This window comes from Tenrec ecaudatus, chromosome 6, assembly GCF_050624435.1.
Source record: "Tenrec ecaudatus isolate mTenEca1 chromosome 6, mTenEca1.hap1, whole genome shotgun sequence".
In the NCBI taxonomy this organism is placed as follows: domain Eukaryota; kingdom Metazoa; phylum Chordata; class Mammalia; order Afrosoricida; family Tenrecidae; genus Tenrec; species Tenrec ecaudatus.
The window spans coordinates 35,827,805-35,845,260 of NC_134535.1; the positions used below are offsets into that span (position 1 = coordinate 35,827,805).

Below are 17,456 nucleotides of genomic sequence, written 5' to 3' on the forward strand. Positions count from 1 at the left end.
TATCTATCTATCTATCTATCTATCTATCTATCTATCATCTCTCTATCTCAAAGGACATCATGTTTGGCAGAGGGGCAGCAAAGGAGAGGAAGGCCCTCAATGAGATGGATTGACACCATAGGTACAATAAGGGGTCAATCACAGGAATAACTGTGAGGATGACACAGGCCCAGACAGTTTCCTTCTGTTGTGTATAAGGTGGCTATGGGTCAGAACCAACTTGATAACACCAAACAACAGCAAAAACAACAACAACATACATACAGGAGCCTGAATAGCATAGTAGGTTACACATTGGGATGCTAACCACAAGGTCAGGAGTTTGAAACCATAACCCACATGCTATACGGAAGAAATATGAAGCTTTCTCTACCTGTAAAGAGGTGCAGTCTCAAAACACATAGCAATACTTCTCCCCTGCCTATGAGTCTGAATCAACATGATGGCAGTGGGTTTGGTTTTGGGGGCATCTATATACGAGCATTTAAACTCAACTTTGTGACCTACAGGCTGGGAAATCTTAGATAAGTTTTGCACCATTTGCTTGATTTTCATTTTATATGTGTGAAGTGAGCATGAATAATTGGGAAGCCTATTATCTAGGGTGGTTGTGAGGATTAATGAGTAGAGTGCTTAGACTCACACCTGAGATATAACGGCTCTCAGTAAGGAAAGGTTACTATTAACTTTTATTGGCTGTGAACGCTCCTCCCACTGCCACTGTAACTTTGTATGTCAGAGTATAGTTCCTTTTATACACATATTTGCCCTTTTTATGCAGAGTGTAGATTATTTTAAGGAAAATGAAATGATTTCATTCAAATTCACATCTTTAATTGGGATTCTTATATTTCTTGCAGGAGTATATGGTAACTATATGTCTGTTGAATGATTAAGGGAATAAAAGCAAAGGGAAAATCACAAAAAAGAAAGCTATTAATTAGATATGCAAGTCTTGCTTTTCCATACAAATTGTAAGCCCTTTGAGTCAAGATGGATGAGGGTGTTTTAAAAAGGTTTTTGGGGAAATTCCATTGTATTTTAATTCTATTTGTCAATGTACTTTTTGAAGCACCTTGTAATTTTTGAGAGTCAGTAAATAATTACTTCTATAGGACCATATAAACCTTTATTAAACATAAAAAGATCAGCATAGGGAGATATTTTAAATGAATGTATGCTCCATCTATGTCTGTACGTGTCTGAAGGTGGTGTTTCTCTCTCTAAAACCTTTTCCTAAAGAATTCTGTGCCCTTTAATTTACACCATGTCCTAAGTGACAGTTTTGGTGTCCCTGCGGTCCTCTAATCATGTCCAATGATCACTGAGTTTGGGGAACAAACAGAGTCTGAGGGTCTTTGGGTTCTTGCATTAAGTTTTCCAACACCGGAAAAGAGGAAGGTGCATGGTTGCAAGGTGAAAAAAAAAATCTTGAGTGCAATTTTCCTGGCCTTTACTCACGAATGCAGAGAAATTATCTGCAGCCACCCATTAATTACATAGGCACATTCTTTAAAGTTTTATTTTCAATAAACCTGGGCATGTGTGAACTAGAACCATAATAGCAACATGTTTGGCTTAACTTTATATTTTTCTTCTTTCAAAGTGGTGAGCACCCGGTAGATAGCCAATAGTTTTTTGTTTGTTGGCTGCAATCTGTCACAGCACTGTCTTAGCTCCAGCAGAGTGGATATATCAGAGGATCTAGTCCCTTCCTTCAAGCCAGAATTCACTGAGTACTGCCCCATCGACCGCCTGCCACGCTTGTTGTTTAAGTCGTTATGTGTGATTTTACTACAAGTGGTTTGAAGAATGATCGCAAGCTTGTGCTCCAGTGCCAAAGCTCCATTTGTGAATATGATTATTACTTAGGTTACAGTTCGTCTCTCTCCTTTCCCGTGTCAATCAGCGACTGCTCAGGTGCCATTGTGGATATTCTTTGCAAATAATAAAGTCTCCTCCTGACAACATTCACTGCCATCAAGTTGATGTCAACTACTAGCGACCCGATAGGACATGGCACAACTACCCTTGTGAGGTACCAAGATAGTAACTCGGGACGGCAGTGGAAAGCCCCTTCTTGCTCCAGAGGACCAGTTGGTGGTTTCAAACTGGGAGCCCTGTGAAGCATAACCCGCACCACCAGGGCTCCTTGTAAACATAAAAGGCACCCTAAAATGAGCTGAATATGATCAATGGATGTTTCAAATGAAAACATATGCTATAACCAGCTTGCATAAATCATTCAATTTTCAAAAGGATTAATGTTCACCTGTTTCATGTTCACACACTTATGAGAAATAATCAGAAAAATCTTAATTGACTGATTAAAATGGAGAAATAGGCTATTCAATTAAATACTATAGAGCAATGTGTCTCAATTGTTGTTTTTGTCCATGACAAAAATCATAAAATGAAAGATGTAAGAGATCCAAGGATTAGTTTACTTCAAATGTGACTGAATGTACATCTATCTGTATGGAATTGCAACTGAAATGCTTATTTCTTTCCCCTCTGAAAGGCAACTCAACAATCCTGTGCTGATTATTTCAGAACAAAATACATTTAAGATGAATCCCCATGCAAATCAATTTGCCAAAAATAAGAGCAGGTTTTAATTCTTAAAAGAATGGGCTTTGTATTTGGAAAGACTAGTAATTGAGTTTTGGCTACATAATTTCTACATTTTCCCAAAGTGGGGTCAGATCACCAAACGATATACATCGACCATCATTTTACGCGAAGAGGTACTGTGGGCCTCAAGCAAATTAAGACCTCTGTAATTTGGACTGGAAACAAGTTAACTCATGGGTGTGCGGTGCTAGTTTTTATATTCTCTGGATTTCCTGCTCTCCTTTTCTGATGCCTAGCTAAGATAAGATAATTTGTTGGTATTTGAATGCCTAAAGGGGTGAAAAAAGTACACATCAGGCCATTCAAACTATTTTGGACAGGAAGATCAATCATTGATAGTTCATTTTTTTGAGGATATAGATGTATCCTGTTGCTAGTAAATATGGCTGGAACAGTAAAGTGTGGCCCTAGTGCCACAATCAGTTATGGTAAGCATTGCGCTGCTAACTGCAAAGTTGGCAGTTCAAATCCACCAGTTTCTCCATGGGAGAAAGATGAACTTTCCCGCTCCTATAAACATTTGTAGTCTCAGAAATCCCATGGATCAATTTGGCCTTGTTGTGTAGGATCCCTGCGCGTCACAATGTAGGTATTCATAGTTTTAGCCTACTTGAATTCCCATATAAATTCAGGAACCAAATAAATTCCTATGCAACAAAAGAGAGGAATTCTGATATTTAAGTGATCTTTAATGTTTATGTGTATATATTAGAGAAGAATACAAGTATTTACACATTAAAAAAAGTCTACATCAACTCAAAGGGCAGATCACAAATCTCACATAATCCAGCCCTATATGGAGAGTCCTGCTGTTACATGAAGCTAAATCTCCAAAAGTTGCAACTCACTTTCAAATGTCCATGAAGCCTCCCTACCATTTAGAACACATCCCTGTCGACTCAGAGCAACCCTGGAGGGCAGGGGAGAACTGCCCTGTGAGTGTCCAAGGTAGTAGCTTTGTTAACTTTTACTTGAGGTTTTCTGAGGTTATTAGGTGATACAGGTATGGGCAGAAAGAAGGGTTCCTAATTTAGCTACTAAATTAGAGTGGTTTTTGGCTAGTAACACTTTCCTACCCAGAATCAGTTACTTAGAACTCACACACTTAGTACAAGTGTGTTATAATAGATCAGAAGTCCAGTAGACAGCAAACATATAAAGAGATAATTGAGTGAGTAACCAACTTACTGTAAATCATGAATATGATAAAACTATTTTATATCCATTTAACTGAAACAATTAAATGTTTGATCATGCTAATTGCTGGAAGGAGTGGATCAATAATAAGGTCATATATATACAATGACGGCAGGAAAATAAAGTAGCACAACTTCGAGAAATAGGTTCTTGTATCAGTGAACATTCATGAAGTCTAATTCTGAGCATTCCTGCCCTCATAAAAACTCCAGGGGCACATATATTTATACATACCTGGAGATATGTTAAAGAAAGCATTTTGGAACATTCTTCAAATTATCTAAAAGGAAAGAATGAAAACTATGTGTAAAACTCAAATAAAAATATAGAGGATAAAACAATTACTCTTATGATTTTCTATAATAGGAAAAATAACTAAAAGTGACTCACTCTATATAACATGGGTGAATTATTAGTGATGAGAAAATATTAGAAGTTTCATATGACAGGCTTTTAAAAAAGTCTGTCTACTACATATAAAAATAATTCTTAAGCATGTTATATATAAAAAAGTTATAATCTGGAAGCAAGGGAATAATAAATCCAAAGAGCAGGATGAGGGATATCTTAGGGTAGAGAATTAGACAGAAGGACAGAATGAGGAGTACATAGGTACATGTAAGCTATTGTCAGTGTTCTAATTCTTGTCCTGGGTGTTGGATTCGTACCAGAAGCCAAACTCACTACCATTGAGTTAGTGCTGACTCATAGTGACCCTAAAGGGCAGGGTAGAATGGCCACTGTGAGTTGACCACTGTAATTCTTGTTGATTATTTAAATGAATGAATGAATGAATGAAATACTAATGACAACAAAGGAACAGGTACCAGTGTTGACTTGTGGATTATTTCAAATCTGAATATTTGAGGTCCATTTAAATACCACGCAAGAGAATAAAAGACAAGGGAATCAAAGAAACTCAGTTGTTGTCGCTATCTATTATTTTTCCATCGGAAAAAAAATGAAAGCCCAATGTATCTGACTGTTTGAACTTACTGTATAGGAAAGCAGAAATTAGAGCCTATGTTTGTGTTAGGAAGATTAGCATTCTGCCTTCACTGATAAATAAATACTCATGAGCCATTGTAGAATCCATGACACTTAGTGATGCTTCTGATTCTTCTAAATCCAGATTTTATTGAAATTTTGTTCTGAGAGGAAAGGTAGTATTTTCTCTGAGAGATGACATTTCCTTATAACAATGCATGGATCAAATGTTGTTAGAGGTTGACTTTTGCTCTGTGATACTGTTAGGTTGATGCCATTTCATGGTGAAGTATTTTTTTATAACTTCATAGCCCCACCCAAATTCCTTTTCCATATATATTCTTTCCTTTCAGTGTAACAAAGTTATTGCATTCAGTGTAAAAGTGACATTATAATGATTACTGATATTAAGCAAGCAGAATCCCTGGTTTCCTGAATGAAATGATATAGAACTGCGGCCTACCATACATTTTATGTGATTTAGGTTAACCTGATTTAGAAAATTTAAACTTGTAAACTTTAAACTTAGAACTGAACTTCTATAGGTAGTTGTGTCCTTCATAAATACAAATCAGAATCTTTGACTACTATTCATAGCTGATTGACAGGGAAGTCCCAAGCAATCAAAACTTAGAATGGAACTACGTGGGCATCAGGAGAATATGTGAGTTCTCACTCTCTGTGTGCAGAAACATGAATGTGTACAGCATGCACATACTAGGGTTTGGCTTTATGCTGTGCCACTCCACAGATACACTCATGGTTCATTGTATGAATAACTTTGTACATGTTATTCTAGTACCTGTATCAACAAAAATATAATAGAACTTTTTGTTTTTGTTTCTTTTAGGGCCCTACTAAAAATTCTAAATTTAAAAGATATCATTATCAGAAGGCATTGTAGTTTTGTTCGAGTTAGTGCTCTATTTTGGAACTACAAGGGCAGAGCTTGTGGATCATCTTTGTACTGCAGTGACACTTTATCCGACTGGCGTCTGGACTCCCATTAGCAATGAGGCAGCTTTTGTGATTCATCTTCCTGAGTGGCTTTATTTACCTGTTAAGAACTTGCTTTCCACCTTGATTTAGATTTTGACTTTTCAAAGGCTGTTTATCAGTCCACGGCGGCGCTGCTCACTTTCTGAACACGCCTATAGCTTTCTGACCTCCTTCTTGTCTTGCAAAAACAAAACAGGTTGCGTTCGTTTATACTTAATAATGCCACCTTGATCTATTCCTACTCCTAAGTTATGATTCTTTGATTTTTCCTTACAGATCTAACATGCACAAGCTTGGTCTGTGATCCCATAAACTTCTTGGCTTTAGATTACAAACAGGTTTGAAACTCAAGTGGAGTCTTGTCTGTTTATTAGGCCTCTTTGGGGGATTGTATAACCCGAGTAGCCAGATGAGAGGGTGGAAACTTCATTTGTTTCAGTCTTCAATGTGTGGAAGTGAGGAAGACTCAGGTTCCCAAGGGCAGACTTCTAAACCCTTTCAAACTTGGTGAGTAGCCAAGAATATGAGAATAAGTCATACAGAAACTTCACAATACATATAGATTTTAATCAGTTGAAGGGGTTACCTGTCAAATACTCTATGTGACCCACCTCTCCAGAGAGTTGAGCAATTCTTTGCTTGCTCAATACTTTAATCCTTGACTCAGTTAAATAGAGGCTCTGGCACACATAAGAAAGAACAGCAAACATTCCGTGTGCCAAACATGATGGGGCATTTGCCTGCTTTCCCCGATCCCTACTGGAATAACAAGTTTGAAAGTTCTGTTATGCCCGGGAAGCTACTCTTGTTGAGATCAAAAGCTAAAATCAGGGTAAATTTAATTGTTATGCAAGACTGAAGCCAGTTGTTTAGAAGAATGACCCTCAGGCAAGAATTAAGTTGGAGATTTGAATGTATTGAGGGACATGATAAAAAAAAGAATGACTGCTTTTTAACTAAGTAGAAGCGAGGTGGCAAACAGAGTAGATCCCTAACAATTCAATTGAATTCCATTCAGTAACATCTGTTGAGCACCAATCATATAATCTTTGTACTGGGTTATATGTTCAACTTTTAAGGAGAATAAAGCAGATGTCTATCCTTGAGAAGCCCAGAATTTGCGGGTTGACCGACTTATACATATTTACATACATATTTATGTTAATCCTGTGACTAACATAAAGACCGACATTCATGACATTTAGTAAATGTGTTAAGTGACACAGTGCGTGTCACATTGGGCTGCAATCTCAAGATCAGTGTTTCGAACCCACCAGCCACTCATTCGCAGAACCATGCAATGTTCTACTCTGGCAGAGATTTATAGCCTTGGAAAGCCACAGGGTCAACTCTACCCTGCGTATAGGGTCAACTGGGCTCCAGGGCAATGAGTGAGTAAGTCATATGTTATTATAATTAATGCAGCAAATAGTGTGCCACTGCTCTATATCTAATAATATAGGGTTGTCTGCATATGTTTATTATGACTAAGAGAGGCATTTGAGAAAAGTAATAAATTAGTGAATTAAAAGTAATATATAAATGATTGAAAATTAATCCTGTAGGCACAATGCAGTGAAGGCCACATCTACAGAGGAAATGACAAGTGCGAAGCATCCATAGCATAAAAGAACATGACTCATTTGGTTGTACACAGTGTCCAGATCATTCTTGGCAGACAAGAGCACGTTGGCAAGAGAACGGTTTTGGACATCCAGTCATGACTGCTGTTGTGACCTAGTGATCTTAGTCTGGATCAGGGTAGTTGGAGACAGTGTGGTCAGAAATACAGTAAACGAGAACATCCAAAGTAAGCATGAAGCAGTGCCAATGGACAAGTTTGAAGAACCAGCTGAAGTTGCGACAAGGAAAATTAGTAATGAAATTAAAAGTAAGTCAGGAGGGATTGAAAGCTGGTTTGGATTCAGGCCTAGAAATGGGTCAGGAGACCCACTTCAATTGGTATGAATGTTCACTATCTCAAGTTGTTTTTGTTGGTTTTTAAAATGAAGCTAGCACTTTCAAGAACAAGGGCTATGTGTTAGGAAATAATGGGAGAATGAGACAAAAGTGAAAAGGAGGCCTGGATGATGAAATGTTCAGCACAATGTGCAAGAATAGGAGTCTCAAGTTTCTTCTATAGGAAGTTGAGCCATCAGAGGTCTTGAATTAAGAAAAGGACTAGCATAAATGTCCATCCTAGAAAGATCGTGTGTATCGGCATTGTTGAGACAAGGTGAGGGACAAGAAGCCAAATGACCAGTTAAGATAAATAATTTCAAAATCCTAATCAGGATGATACCAAGCTAACCCAACCCACTGCCATCAACTTGATTCTGACTCCCCGTGGCCCTCTGTAAGATTTCTGAGGCTGTTAATCATGCAGGGAGATGATAGCCTCATCTTTCTCTCAGAGTGGGAGCCCGTGAGTGGAACTGCCATTGTTGGAGTTAGCAGTCGAACGGTTATTTGACAGCACCATGAGGGTCCTTAAGAGATGATGAAGGCAAGCAAGCAAAAAAAAAGGCAGAGGCATTGGGTCAAGTCTGCAAAAATGTCTAGGTGGCAAAATTCAACATACTTGGTGAATAATAGACTATGAGGTTGAGATTACAGGTATAGAAAACTGTTTCAAGGACAAACCTTGAAGTGCATACAATGCACATTGAACCTCTGGCTCACATATGGTCACCCAATATCTAGAACATAGTAGCCTGGTAATGAGGAGGCTGAAGTAGTATTAGCCCCTTACATCAGCTTCATACTGGCCACCTCTTGGTGGATTGGTAGTTTCTATCACTTCGCGCTTAGGTCTATCACTTTAGATGTCCTAATTCTCAATAAAAAATGTTTCCATCATTGGACATGTAAGAGTTTCCCTGAACTTGTAGCTTTGATTATTCAGCAGGTGACTTCAGGATACATAAACTCATGGTTTTGTAGGTAAAGAAATAAAGAAAATTGACACTGCTAATAAATAAGGTGGAATGTGCATAGTACAAAAAGAACAATATAAAATAATGCCAGAGAACTTAAGAGTATATAGAGAGATGATAAGATTCAGAACTGCAAACACAAAAGGCAAAAATAAAAAGGACTTTCAATCAGTTACCACATAAAGATTCATAAGGATAAATAATAAGGATAAGGATGTCATATATATTATTATTATTACATTCAATGTACAAAGACGAAATATAGGAAAATTGGAAGTTGTCAAAATGCAATAGAATGCTGAATGGGATTGGCATTGGGCATTTTGAATGTGGCAGCCATATGCTATACTATGCCAGTTAGGGCAAATCCAACAGGAATGGCATCCTGTTCATCATCAAAAAGACATTTCAAGATCTATCTCAAAGTATAATGTGGTTTGTGATAGGACAATGGAAATCCAATTACAAGGAAGTCTAATTAATAAACTATTATTCAAATTTGTGCACTAACCACTAAAAATCAACTCAAATTAGCTCACTGCGATTGAGTAGATTCTGATTCATGGTGACTCTATAGGAGAGAGTAGAATTGCCCCTGTGGGTTTCTGAGTCTGTCATTCTCTGCAGGAGTAGAAAGCCACGTCTTTCTTCAATTGAGCAAGCAGTGGATTCAAACTGCTGATCACGTGGCTAGCAGCCCACTGCTTAACCCTATGCGCAGTGACGGGGTCACTCTTAAAGATGGTGATGACAAATTTGAAGACATTGAGGACTTCTACCAACTTCTTCCTTGAAGTTGTCAAGGGTTTTGTCTTGCTTGAATCCACAATCAATAGTCATTGAAGCAGCAGTCAAGAGATCAAACAAAGCATTGCTTTGGGTAAATCTGCTGCACAAGACTTTGTGAAAGTTTTGAAAAGAAAATGTGTTACTTTGAAGATTAAGGTGCACTTGACCCAAGCCATGATATTTTCAGTCACCTCATATGCATGTGAAAGTTGGACACACAATAGGAAAACTGAAGAAGAATTAACGTGTTTGAATTGTAGTGCTGGAAAAGAATATTGGAAGTGCCATGGGCTTCCAAAAGAATCAACAAATCTGTCTTTGAAAAAATACAGACAGATGCTCCTTAGAGGAAAGGTTAGAGAGCCCTCATCTCACATACTTTGAACATGTTGTCAGGAAAGAGCAATTTCTGAAGAAGGACACCATGCTTGGTATGAAAAAGAGGAAGCCCCTTGCTGCGATGGATTGACACAGCACCATCAGTGAGCTCAAAAACTGTGAGGAGCGCTCAGGACAGGATGATATTTCCTTCTGTTGTACATCGGGTCCATGTGACAATAGCATGTGAGAAGACTTGGACTTAGGAAGTCAGAAAGGAAGAGCAGGATCAGCACGTACAAACCTGGAAACACTGGACAAAAATGTCCCAAGTAGCAACATTGAAGAATTCGTTAGGCAAAATGTTGAATGATAAAGGAACCATCAAATAAAATGGACAAACTAGAAGAAAGTTATGTGGTTCATCAGTGCTATACCTCACTGATCTATCATCCCTTCTGTGTGACCCTTCTGAGAGGGACTGTCCAATATCTTACAGGTAGGTTTGGGGTCTCCATTGTATTCACACTCCTTCACATTGATTTTCTGGCTTGGTTTTGAACCTCTGATACCTTTTCCCACTGACACCTCATGATCACACAGGCTGGTGTGCTTCTTCCACGTGGGCTTTGTGGCTTCCCTACTAGATGGCTGCTTGTTTAACTACAAACCTTTAAGACCCAGAAGCTGCGTCTTTTAATAGACAGGCACCATGAGCTTTCTTCACCACATTTGCTATGCACCCATTTTTGTCTTCAGCCATTGTGTCAGGAAGGTGAGCATCATGGAATGCCAGTTTAATAGAGCAAAGTGTTCTTGCATTAAGTACTTGAGTGGTGGCCCCAAGTCTATCTGCTTCCTTGTTGCATTTGTGTGTATATACATACATAAACAGACAATATACATATATATTTTGCTTTCCTCCTACCCCACTATTATATTATCCATTGTTCACCTCTCAAATACAATTCAATTGATTAAGTTCGACAGAAAAACTACCCCCTTCTTGTCTTCAATTTTAGAACAGTTACTGTTCCCCTGCATCCATCATTTTGGCTCCCCACTCCCTTCCCATGGCTCCCTAGGAACCACCAGATCAGTCACTGTCTCCATAAAATTGCCTAGTCTGTCTATCTTGTATAGATAAACACCAAAAGAGAAAATCAGTCAATCAACACACCAATCAAGACAGATAGTCACAAGACTAACAGGGAACCCGACATACAGCAGATGAATATCTAGGTTCTTCACTAATATAAGAGATTTAATAATAGGATTTATCAATCTTGTAGGGATTTTATAACAACTAAATGAATTGGTAAAGGTAAACTATCAGCCCCCCTTTCAGAATATGATAAACTGAAAGCACAAAACTTAATTCTTAATGCAAGAATATTAGTATAACTTAAAAGCCAACAAAAAAAAACCAAAACAACCTTCATTGCCATTGAGTTTGATTCTAAATCATAACAACCCCAGTAGGACTGTTCTTGTGGATTTCTGAAACAGTATTATTTTTCTTTTAATGATAAATCATTTTCTTGGAGGCTTTTACATATAATGTAATATATACATCCAAACACATATCACATCAAGTGGACATGTACAATTGTTGGCATCAACAATTTCTAAACATTATCTTTCCTTCTTGAGCCTTTTGAAATCAGCTTCTCCTTTTTTCTCTCCTTCCCCATCTTGCTACCCCACAAATTCTCAATATATTATGTATTGTTATTATTATTTATACATATCTTACACTTCCTGTTGTATCCCTTTGCCTACTATTCTGGTATTCGTCCCCTCAAAAGGGGTTATTCTGCCATCATTACTATCCATTTCCCTTTCTCCCCCTTCTCCCCCCTTACCTTCCCCTACTCTCCTGGAATTGTTACTCCCATAACTGATTCTGAGGTGGGTTTTCTTTCCTGAATTCCATGTATTGAACGTGTTCATCTGTGCCACTATAGGTACATGGATCTAGCAGGATTTTCAAGGTAGAACTGAGATCCTAATAGTTAAGGGAAGAAGATTAAAGAACTAGAGGGGTGTTGTATGTTCTTCAGTGCTAAACTGCCCCCTGGATGCATTTCCTCCTCCATGCAGCACCTCTGTGTGGAACGTCCAATTATCCATGGCTGGACTCTGGGTCTCCACCTTGACCCCTCTCCATGAGGTTGTTTATTTTGGAACTTCTGATGTCTGTTCCCGTCGACACCTCATGCTCGCCCAGGCGGGTGTGCTTCCTTCATGTGGGCACTGCTTCCCTGCTGGATGGCTGCTTGTTTGGCTTCAAGCTTTTAAGACTTCAAACGCTATATCTTTTAATAGCTGGTGTGGTAGTTACATAATCTGGTGTCAATTTAGGACTTGAGAGGATTAAGAGTGAAGGGGTGGCGTCTACTCTGTCGATCGGATCTTAGTCAATGAGGTCTCTGGGTGGGCTTGGCTTTCTCCTGAGAATTCTGGGAATTCCTGGATGTCCTTCTTGGAGGTGGGAGACAGACACTCTCTCTCTCTTCTCACTTCCTGCAAGACATCCCTAAGGACAAGACACACGGCACTACGCTGATAGACCCCATGCCCTGTGCCCTGGAGACCCCTGCTAGCGCTGAAATTCTTAAAATGTCACTCACTCTATCCAAAGACTTTCTACCCACTGGCCTGTTATCCTGTGTTTGTCATCATTGCATGTATTTCGTGAGTCTGAAGAGGACTTTATAGATTGGTATTGGACATGTGGACTAATATCAGACTATGGGTTGGACTGGATTGGGTTGGAATGCTTTCTTAATATACAATTACCCTTTATATAAAACTTTCTCTTGTACACATAGGAGTTTCTATGGATGTGTTTCTCTAGTCTACCTGGACTAACACAGCTGGTCACCATCCGCTTTCTTCACCACATTTTGAAACTGTAATTCTTCTTTTTTTAAAAATTAAAAGCTAATTTTATTGGGGACACTTACAACTCTTCTTACAATCCATACATTGATTGTATCAGGCAAGTTTGTGCATATATTGCCTTCATTAATTTCTAGACATTTTCTTTCTATTGAGTCCTTGGTATCATTTCTTCCCCTCCCCCAAACCCTCATACCCTCTTGGTAGATTATAAATTATTATTTTCATATCTTGCACCGACCGCTGTCTCCCTTCCTCATGATTTCTGTTGTTCTTCCCCTTGGAGAGGAGTGTATGGTTATGTGTCGATTGTTGCGATTGGTTCCCCCTTTCTCCCTTCCTTCCCCCACCCCCTTATCACTACCCTTTTGGTATTGCTATTCCCACCCCTGTTCTTTGATTCTCTGTGTTGTGATCCCTGATTTCTTTTCTGGGGTCATGATAGTGGAGGATGGAAAAGGCTCAGGAACCAGAGGAATATTATGTGTCTCATCGATGCTTTTCTGCACCCTGGTTGCCTCATCCCTTTTATGTGGCCCCTCTGTGGGGGATTGTTCCACTGTCTACAGATGGGCTTTGGGTCTCTGCTCCACGCCCCCATCCCAACCATTGTCAACAATATGTTTTTGTTTGTTACGTGTCTTCTGATGCCTATTACTGGTCCTGATGACTCTTTATGATCTCACCACAGGTGTGCTTCTTCCATGTGAACTTGTTGCTTCTCTGCTGAATGGCTGCTTGTTTAACTTCAAGCCTCTAACACCCCTTTTAATAGTCGAGCACCATCTGCCTTCTTCACCATATTTGCTTATGAATCCATTTTTGTCTTCAGCGATTATGTCGGGAGGGTGAGGAATGTCGATTTGCTAGAACAAAATGTTCTTTTATTGAGGGAGGGTATGAGCAAAGGCCCAAAGTCCATCCACTACAACAGTGTATTGCTGTATAAATATATGTACATAGGCCAATACCTCGATTTTTGTGGATTAATGTAAACTGTAATTCTTTATGGGAGTAAAAAGCCTCATCTTTCTTCTGCAGAGCACGTGGTAGTTTTGAACTGCTGATTGCAGTCCGATGTCTAACCACCTGTACTAACACCACTATACCACGAGGGCTCCTTTGGTGACAATAGTCATAATAATAGTAGTATTAGTAAGATGCCAAAATTAATTTTAAAAAGGTAAAACCATGTGACCTTTATAATGATGTACACAATGACATATTAAAGATTTTCTTCCATTAATTAGTTCAGGAGGGATTCAAGCAAATATTATAACTGGTTCAAATGGGGATCAAAACATCAGGCGCATTTATGAGGCAGGATATTGGTGCTAAAAATGGATACCATTGGCTTCTTCCACAGTGGAGGAGTAATGTCAACTTAATGGCCAACAAGTAATGTTTACATGGGAAATAGACTGATTTTTTTTCTTTTTGTGCATTGGATACAAGCTATCTGGAGTCCTTCGATATCATAAACTCTTAAGCACTGAACTATCACCAGTTCAAAACCACCCAGAGGTTTCTGGAGAGGTGGGCATAGCAGTTGGCGTTTGAAGCAGTTCCAGTCTGCACTCATTGCGTGCTTATGAGTCAGATTTGACTCAACATCAGCCAACAATATCAACAGTGATATATGACTTAGCAGTTAAAAAATAACTCATGTACAACTAAAATCAGATAACGGGGAAGGGTGTGTATGGACAACGTGTAGTTTTTCCACCAAACCACATCTTTTTTTTAAACCCTTTTTCCCTGCCAAGAGTAGGCGGTAGCATTTTTGGATTACAAGTAACATATAAACATCACTAAAGTTGGTTAAACCCTGAAGAGTCTAAAGAAGGAGAAAGCATGTGTACTATTCAAGATATGCTGCTGGAAAGAGCTGGCCCTGATCCTCAACAAATCTGGACTCTAGTACTGTTTTGATTATTCATCAGATGATGGGCCCCTATGAGTCATATTTTCTCATTGTGAAATTAGTCGCTAATTACTCTCTAAATTACTTTATAAAAGTTCCTCTGAACTCACGTCCCGTAGTCAAAAAGTCAGACTGTTGAGGTGAATTTTAATGCACTGTCTCCTGTGGATAATGTACCCATGGGTAATTGAGGCTTGGCTGCAAATGACCTAACCGAGTTCAGCAAATGACAAGTCATTAGGGCCTTTGAAATGTCACCCACTTTACTGTGTATATTTAATGAAATGCTAATGTAATTTTGCTAAACATGCAGTACTTATCATTATAGATGATGGATTGGAGATATGCATTTTCAATTGTAGTAAACTGTCCTAGAAACCGTGATTAAATGCTACAATTATGGGAACACCAACCTTTTATATCAGAAAGTCTGGTTTTTTTGCCCTCAGTTTGTGCCAGTTAAAGTGACAAGAGACCGCAAATATAAGGCAACAGTTGCGTATCAAAAGTATGGTTTAAGAACATTCTACTGAAATGCACTTAGTGTGATGTCACCTGGGTGGGTGACGCTTATTCTGTGACACCATGGACACAGCATATGCCCCTTTTACATCCTTTTCTTAATTTTGTATGTGAGATTATCGTGTATAAATGTTATAGTAGTTTACTTTTGTGAGATAAATATTTATTATAACACAAAGTAGATATAGTAAGTTGTGGGAAACAAATGTAGCGCTTAATTAATTATTACAAATATATCTAGCATCCAGATTAAGAAACAAAATATTGGTCATCACAAGGCTCTGTGTCAACAAAATACTCTTCTCCTTTTCTAAAGAAACTGATATCCCGTATGCGCAACATTTTGTTGCATTTGTCCAGTTTTATCATCCAACAAGCTATTGTGAAACCTGATGATGGTTTCACCTAGTTTGTATTAATATGTATTTCAAGTCCTTTTTATTTAAATATTCCTCCTCCTTCTTCCTCTTTAAAAGCTCTTTGTAAATTATTTGATGATGTCATTAGACTCACAAGTTTCCCCTGGTCTGGATTTCATATTACCTATAAATTGGTTAGTTAGACAGAGACTCCATTAGATTTAAGGGCCACAGGAGTTTTTGTTTTGTGTCATTTTATAAGGGAACATATAATATTTGGTCATCTCTATATTTGTGATGTTGGCTGCCATTTTTACTGTTCTCAGATCTGTGATTCACTCGGCGTCCTTTGAGGTTGATTTTATATGTTTGGACAACATATTTTGAACATATCCAAAGTTCATAAATGCATTAGATCCTGAATATAATACCAAGACAGTGATATTAGTCACAAATTACATTGTGATGATATTTTAAACTGAAGTTTAGAAATATTCACATTTCTCTAAGGTAAATAGGTAAGACTTGCCAGTTTGACTTCACTGAATAATTTTGTATTTTCTGAGTAATTCTTGGGTAGCTCCATTTAAAACTGCTAAAAACTGGCTTCTAACTTCTCATGTTTAAAGATGATCATGGGCACACATAACTCATTTTCTCAACAAAGTTGTCTTCCACAGGTTTAATGGGGACAATAAAATTGGAGCCAAGTTTTGGAGGGGAGAAAATAGTCAAGTTTCTTATTGCAGTGAGTTATGAGATTCAATTAATTTACTGAGCACTTACCTCATGCAATGGATAGGCTAAACTTAATCACATTGGTAACTTTGAGTTGAGTCTTTTTCATAGGAGTTGTTGAGGCCTCTAGAGACCATAAAATAACAATTTTCAGGGGAAAAGTGACCTGATTTCTAAAGAATCACTATCATTATTTGCTGTGACACTTGAGGGAGACAAATAGTCTAATTTCAAAGTCTCCAAAGTTCAAGCATGAAGGTGCTATGCACATACCTAAGGCTCCTTCGGCTCTGAAGCAGCATGATTGTAAGAGAGAGTTTTGCAAGTTTAATTCTGTTAACATTTTAGGTCAAAAATTTACTCTTGTAGCTGTCTTCCCTATGTGTTACAGGATGCTCAGCAACACCCCTGGTTTCTACCCACTAGATTTCGTGACAACCTTCTTTCAACTTGTGACACTCAGCTGGGGAGTAGGCAGTATTTTCTTTGGTTCAGAACCACGGCTCCAGGAAACCCTCAATTATGTAGATTGACACTGTAGCCCCCAACATGAGGCACCAACCTACCAATGGTCATCAAGATGGCAAAGGGCTGGCAAACAATCAGTTCTGTTATCCAGGGGAGCAGCATAAACTGGAGCTGATTGGACAGCCACGGGCACAAAGTTCTTATGGTATAGAGGCACCATAAAGAGACAAAGGCATGCGCTCTCCAACTGCACATATACTCATATTGTATCTACATGGAGATTAGCATGGCCCCTGCGCAAAGGATGACAGGCAGATTTGTGAAGCAGCATATATATATATATATGTGTGTGTGTATATATAGATATTATATTATATATATTATTATATATTATATATATGTATTTAGAGACAGAACCTGCTTTAGTTGACATGCAAAGTACTTTATCCATTCACAATTCCTTACATTTCATCAGGGCTTCTACTTGATGTCATTTGATAACATATACACATATATTCTCATCTATACTGTCTAATGTTATGAAATACTTACATTGTAGTTTCAAATACATTATGTTTATACTTTTTCTGACTGGGTTTTTCAGGAAATTTTGCTATGTGAAACAGAAAGAAAAAAACAAAAAACCCTGAAAGATATTAGGAAACAAGTTCTAGTAATCAT

At 38.3% G+C, this 17,456-nt stretch overlaps 1 non-coding gene across 1 annotated transcript; it reads left to right on the top strand.

Annotated features, from left to right (window-relative positions):
- Window positions 1-17,011: 17,011 nt before the first annotated feature.
- On the top strand, window positions 17,012-17,114 carry LOC142452083 (U6 spliceosomal RNA). The gene has a single exon (XR_012785143.1). It is a non-coding gene; the product is annotated as a U6 spliceosomal RNA (small nuclear RNA).
- Window positions 17,115-17,456: the final 342 nt, after the last annotated feature.